The 6,000-nt window shown below is 39.4% G+C and overlaps 1 protein-coding gene across 1 annotated transcript in view; it reads left to right on the top strand.

Annotated features, from left to right (window-relative positions):
- LOC122555786 (ephrin type-A receptor 3) overlaps positions 1-3,309 on the top strand; it is a 441,127-nt gene extending 437,818 nt beyond the window's left edge. The window contains exon 18 of the mRNA XM_087993752.1: positions 3,060-3,309. The gene's annotated coding sequence lies outside the window, so the exon portion shown is untranslated. The remainder of the gene's footprint in view (positions 1-3,059) is intronic.
- The last annotated feature ends 2,691 nt before the right edge of the window (positions 3,310-6,000 follow it).

Here is a 6,000-nt window from a genome sequence, read left to right on the forward strand (position 1 = left end):
TAAAGTGATTAGTATCAGTAACCCTACGTTTCAATGATAAACTACTGATCCATGAGAGAACTCGAAGAGCTTATTGTTTTACATTTGACGGAAATAACGTTGTGGCTTTGCGGAGAATCCTTATTACAAGTACAACTAACAGAATGGGATCATCAACCGGGAGATTGATCTTCAGCTAACCGAGTAGATGTCTGTTTTTTCCAACCTAACAGGATGAGTTCCTACTCAATTGACAACTCTGCGTTTCCTGTTCAACATTGTCTTCAAGCTAAGCAATGTTCCTACTGTCAATTTCTCATGCTTGTTTTCAAATAACTCCAAGTCTTCACCTCTTTCTATCTTTGGAACCTACTTTTGTGCTACATATCTATGTTCTTCCCAGTTTGGTCTCTGAGCATCCCAGAGAATAATCACTCCAGCGTTGGAGCTAGGCTTTCAGTTACTGAAACAGGAAATTATGGAACTCCTTCTCTAACAGTCCTTGCCTCTTTCGGTCTCTTTTTTTAAGTTCATTGCAAATCTGTCAATCTATCACTTTGACTGAGTGTGCCACATTTTATGAAATAACACCCCTGTGAAGCAACTAGAAAGTTTTACAAAGAAAAAGGTGCTCTATAAATGCAGGCTTGGAGCTGGTTTTGAATGATGAGATTTCTAGATTTTCTTGGATCAGTAAAAATATCTGCTGTACTTCTCATCCATTATCAAGATAATATTCAGAAGGATTAACTACAAAGATGTAGAAGAATCATCTACAGAAATATAAGTGACAAAATATAATCCGCTCATAAATGGACTGTTCATAACTCTTTGGTAAAAACAATGACTGCAGATGCTGGAAACCAGATTCTGGATTAGAGTGGTGCTGGAAAAGCACAGCAGTTCAGCATCCAAGGAGCAGGAAAATCGACGTTTAGGGAAAAAGCTGAAACGTCGATTTTCCTGCTCCTCGGTGCTGTATTCCTGATGAAGGGCTTTTGCCCGAAATGTTGATTTTCCTGCTCCTCAGATGCTGCCTGAACTGTTCACAAACTGTGTAAATGATATCGTAAGACTAGGATATTTCTTGTCACTACGTACAAAATACAGACCCCAGGCCTTCATATATTTTATGGGACATGGATATGCATATTGTACATATCATAACTATTTTAGTCAATTATACATGAATTAAACATAGTTACATAAAATAAATTAACAATCAGTCATGTTGTATTTTCTGGGAAAACAACACCATTGCATTTATTTATCTTACCACCAGTGTTAGAATTGTCTCAAAACAGAATAAATTGCAGAACAAATATATTTATCAACAAACTTAAGAATACTTGAGACCTCACAAATGTATGATTGTCTCAAATCAAATCCAGTCTGATATGGGAAGGATTGAAATTCAGTTTGATCGTTTCTTGAAATTTCTGCTGGCCGAAATTTCAGTGCTGTTGTTGATGAAAATTGACAAATTTCCCGTAAATCACTTCAGATCTACAGTCCTTTTTCTAAAAAAAATTGTTCATCTCCCATTTTAATGTTTCATTGGACTCACTCACGATGCACAGTAATATCCTTCCATTTCAGACATCTGTTACACTCCTCTAATTTCCTTGGCCTCTACTCAAATGTGCTTGTCCTCTTTGGTTATTGCAAACATTATTGAGGCAACATTGAAAGCATTACCGAATCACAAGTTATTTATTGTCCCTCTTAAAGTGTCATGACATGGGAAGACCAAAGAACAATTGTAATCAATCAGCACAGTAAGTGCCTGTGTACTAAAGAGGTGCAGGGCTGTTTGTTGAGCTTCTTGGTGGCAACAGATTGATGACTAAATTGGAAGATGTCTCCAGCTTCCCCTCATTCTGACTTACCTCAGCTCTAACATGCTGTAACGGAGATGTGCACCATCCACCCGACCATTCTGTGTTCTGTATTTGGACCACATTAAAGACTTAGATCTGTAGGCTGATATGCATAGGGTGAAATTTGGTCCTTTCTAATTGAATCATGAATGTACGACCAGGAAAATGTGTGAGGACTCCTCGGAAGTTCTGACAACACTGACTCTGTGGGAATTGTTCCCAAAGTTCCAACTCAACTTCCAATGGATAATAATCCTGCTCCTCAGAATGCACTGAAAATTTCTTTAATTCTGAGTTCAAGAAAGAGATTTCATTCAGCTACGACTTACTTTAGCCAAGTAGTTAACTTGCAAATATTAGACAGACTAATAATCATGTTTACCTCCTCAGTAACTTACAGATTTTTAACCAAATTAACTAGAACAATAGCCTGAGAACCCCTGATTGCATGGACCTGACTGACTAGGATCCTCATCCAACTCTGCCTTTACCTCAAAGTCCCATTACCTGTCTCATCCTCGATACTCTGGACTCCCCTCATCTGATCTGACTAGACCTCAGCATCCCACTCCATTTGATACTCCCTGACTTTTACCTGGCCTGACCAGACCTGAGTGCCTAACATCCTCACAATTCCTCCCGCTTGACTGGACTAGTCCTGAAGAAGGGCTTATGCCCGAAACGTCGATTCTCCTGCTTCTTGGATGCTGCCTGACCTGCTGCGCTTTTCCAGCAACACATTTTTCAGCTCTGGACTAGTCCTTGGCAAATCACCTTCTCACATGAGCGCTGTCCTTTCCAATCTGCCGCCTAATCAAGCTGTCACTCTTACACACTTACCAGTCTATCCCATTGCCATCGACCACTCTGCCACCTCTATATTCTAAAATCCTTCCAGCCACCCACCCTGAAATCCTGCCATCCATACCTTCACCCATTTAACTAACCCACAGTCATTCACTAATAACCTGAAAATATATTTAAATGCGCTGTAATTGTATTACTGAATGAACACTGATCAGAATACAGCAGCTAGTGCTGTAAAAAGGGGGCATAATGTGCCCAGATGGGAGAAATCAAGTAACAAACCAGTAATGCATACAAGTGAACATACTGAGCATGCTGGAGCCACATTTTCAATATTTCAGGAGGAGTTGGATCATTATAAGAAAGTTTTACTATTTTTTTCTTTCCTTCCAGGTGGCTTCACTTGTCAATCCAATGCTATGAAGTGGGACTTTGATTTAAACAATGTTCCACATTTCTGAGGAAGCAGACACTGGAGATCCCAAAGCGAAACGCAGAGGCCGGTTTTTACGTAGACAATAGGAGCAGAGTGGCAATTGAAATGTGATTGTCACTGCTCAGAGCTTATTGGCCAAACACCATTTTGTATTGTTTTAATGACTTGGAGTTGCAAACAGGAAGGTTTCCATTCTTTTACTATTGCAAACCACTGCTATGGCACTTATTTCTTTCACAATGCTAACGACAATGGCAGTAAGTGTGACATTATTGTAATCAAATAAAAATACTGACTTACTGTCTGGCTGTAAGACTAACAACTGTGGATTGTAGGTTCATGGCAGAAACTGCCCACATTTAATTCCCATTAATCTCACTCAGCAAAGGGAGCTTGTGAAGAATGGAGGAGCCTCAATGTCTAATAAATCAAACTGATATAAGACCATCAGTGTGGAGGGAGAGCCCACAGCTACAGCTGCAGCTCGAGGACAGCCTTGCGGTGGTGGGGGTGGAGGATTTGAAGGAGGCTTTATTGTCTCCCCTTATCCCAAAAGCCTGTCGTCAGGAGGCATCCATCCGTCTGCCAGGCTTTGGCATCAGTGGAGAGCCTGTCTCCCACCACATAGATCCATATCCCTGATTGTGTCAGAATTCTTTCCCTCAGTGAGCACTTAATTGATAATAATTTGCTACCTCCCACAGATGGGCAAATAGTTTTCAGTGGACTCACCCCACCTCAAAATTTCCCTGAGGTGATACACACTGGGACAGCTTTGCAGTTGAATGACTAATCTTCCTCCTCGTCCCATCTAATGTTGCCTATTCAATTGTATAGTCTAAATCACCTCAGATTCCAACTGTTTTAATATCCATATTGATATCCAGAACCTAAAAAGTAAACATACGTCCAGGTATTAAATTCAGGTACCATTGCCATTGTTATGTTTTTCAGAGAGATTCTGGATAAATGCACTCAATGTTTATTGAAATTCACTGCATTGCTGATATTGAGCTGTATTGCAGACAGATCTAAGTTAGTTTCATTTTTCCTTAAATTATATCATTCATGGCATTCCCTGTACAAGCCTACACCTTAAATGGACATATTGTAAAGAGAGAAAGTACACTTGGTGGGTAGTTCATGGACAGATTTAATTTTATGACTGGAATCTATTTGTTTTATTTATTTGTTGAAAATAAGAAAGCAATGTTCATTTAATTTCCAGGAATCAATTAAAATACATTTTCTCTCATTAATGTAGATTCATAGAATCTCTACAGTGTGGAAACAGTGCCAGTCAGCCCACTGAGTCCCCACTATGCCTCGAAAGACCATCAGACCCAGGCCTACCCCATCCCTGTGCTTTCTATGGCTAATCCAGCTAGCCTGCACATCACTGGACACTATGGGTAAGTTCCCAGGGCCAATCCACCTGACCTGCACATTTTTAGGAGGCAACCAAAACACTGGACAAAACTCACGCAGACACAGGGAGGATGTGCAAACTCCACACAATCATTCGCCCAAGGGTGGAATTGAATCCGGGTCCTGAGAGCTATGAGGCAGCAGTGCTAACCATTGAGCCACCGTACTGCTCAATGTCTCTATTGATACATCTTAAACACTTCTTTTCAAACCTTTCACTGGAGATGTGCAACTTTTCACACTTCTCATTGCAGTAAGAACCCTCTCAACACTAGAAAGTCAAATATTATTTGCATTTTAATATAGTATACACACCATTTACCGTATATGTAATAAACGCTGCATAAAATCCTATCACTAATATAGCTACTCTTTAAAAGCATTTAATTAGCAATTTAGAAACATATGATGGCCATGAAAATTACTACCTACATAAGATTTTTTTTTGCTTCCTTTCTATTGAATAATATTGTCTCTATATAAGATCTCACTTCAGCCTTTGAAATACATAACAACAAAATCAGACTTTGCTTCTCTGTTTAAAATCCGATGCATCTAAAGATACCAAATAATGAAAAGTAAGTCATTAAATACTGTCTTGATAGTCATATGGGTACAATGTAATATCTTTTACCTAATTGCTCAAAAAAGCAAACACTAGAAAAGAAAAAAAAGAGATGGTCAAAAACATGGTCAAGGATGCAGGTTTAAAGGTCTAAAGGTGGATACGTTCAGGGAGGGAATTTCAGATTTAAAACTTAAGCAACTGAAGATGATAGCACATTTAAAATCTGGGATGTTTAAGAGCTAGGTTTAGATGAGTACAGATATTCCAGAGGTTTGTGGGATTAGAAGATATAATAGATTTAGGAGAATCAAAACATGTTGGGATTTGAAAGCAAGAATGAGAGTTTTAAAATCAAAGTTCTGATTGAACTTGAGCTAGTATAGATCAGTGAGCACAGGGACTAATGACATGGGCTGTAGAACTTTGGATCGGCTAAATTTTATGGAGAATGAAATGTACGATATCAGCTACATTACAAGATTCTAGAGGTCTGCAGCAAAGGGATGAATAATGTTTTTAGCAGCAGACAATCTGAGGCAGAGATAAGTCGAATGATGTTCTGGAGATGGTATTGGTAGTCTCAGATGGTGCAAATATGCGATTGGAACTCATTTCTGGATCAAATATGTATGACACAAGGCTGTAATTTGGTCTAATGTCAGGCAGCAGCCAGAGAGATAGGTGGAGCAGCGAGGGAACAGAGTTTGGAGTGGGGCTGAGAATACTGGCTTTGGTCTTCCCAATGTTTAGTTGGAAGATGTTTCTGCTTATACTGGATGTTGGATAAGCAGTTAGATAACTTTGCAACCATGGAGGGGTGAAGAGCGATAATGGACAGGGAAAACCGGGTGTTGTCAGTATCTAGATGTTTTCTTCAAGGGAGAGTTTGTGGGACAGAAATG

Source organism: Chiloscyllium plagiosum, unplaced genomic scaffold (genome assembly GCF_037043375.1).
Source record: "Chiloscyllium plagiosum isolate Xiang-an unplaced genomic scaffold, Cpla_swu_hap1 HiC_scaffold_13, whole genome shotgun sequence".
In the NCBI taxonomy this organism is placed as follows: Eukaryota; Metazoa; Chordata; class Chondrichthyes; order Orectolobiformes; family Hemiscylliidae; genus Chiloscyllium; species Chiloscyllium plagiosum.